Source organism: Penaeus monodon, chromosome 32, assembly GCF_015228065.2.
Source record: "Penaeus monodon isolate SGIC_2016 chromosome 32, NSTDA_Pmon_1, whole genome shotgun sequence".
Taxonomy (NCBI): Eukaryota; Metazoa; Arthropoda; class Malacostraca; order Decapoda; family Penaeidae; genus Penaeus; species Penaeus monodon.
Genome location: NC_051417.1, coordinates 3,858,982 through 3,860,030, shown reverse-complemented (window position 1 = coordinate 3,860,030; position 1,049 = coordinate 3,858,982).

Below are 1,049 nucleotides of genomic sequence, written 5' to 3'. Positions count from 1 at the left end.
GGGACTGGGTCGGCAAGTTGAAAACATTCGTCCCGAAAGGACGGAGTCAAAGGGAAGGGCGCCATGCCACAGGGAGCTAATGCGGACGGACACGCAGTAAGAAACACGAGTGGAGACCACAGAAAAGCATATGCCCAGGAGGAGAAGACTTTGGCACGGAGCCCACAAAAGCACAGAGCAGGAAAGATCACACGCACAAGGGCAGGGAGGCCTGCAGCGGAGGCAAGCATGGAGCAAAAGAACGGCTCCTGAGTGTCTGGAAAAGACTACCATCCGTCGGCCAGGAGGGACGGATCGCAAGCGGAGAGCAAGACAAGGGAAAACTGAGGTTGGAAATGAAGGGCCAACGCTGGAGGGACGGAGCCCCCCAGGGGCCCTCGAGGGGAAGTGAGGCCGGTTAGGCTCGTCTGACACGGGGGGCCACGAACAGGGCGGGGGGGACCCTGCAGATGGGAAGGGCAGCATGGCAACAACACAGAACGAGACAGCAGGCGGGACACAAAAACGAAAGCCAACGGTGAGGGAAGAGAGACACGACGCAGAAACCGTGGCGCGAGCGAGGGTGAAAGCCAAAAGCGAGAAGCGGCGGTCTGAGACACACGGAGAGCAGGACCAGCGGCAAGGCCAACCGAACGACCGGCCCAAATACCAGGGGAGGGGAGACCCAAAAGTGACCCCAGGCTAAGCCCAAGGTTAAACAACCCGGTTCCAAACAACCACGAAAAAAAGAAAAAAGTGACGACCATCACCTCTTCCAAACAACCATGAAAGAAGAAAGAAGAAAAAAAAAACTGTGACGACCATCACCGCGGCAAGGAGGAGCAGGATACTGTGAAGCGTCGCCGAAGAGACGAAGGAAAGGAAGAAGAGGAAAAGGAGGAAGAAAAAAAGAGGAAGACACAGAGGGAGCGAAAGCGGTGGGCAGGGAGGAACGGGGGAGGGACAAGAGGCGAGCGGGGAAAACAAAGGGAGCGGTGAGGGGGAAAGGGAAGGACCCAAACGCCGGCAAAGAAGAGACGCGGGGAAAGAAGCATGGAGAGGGGGAAATA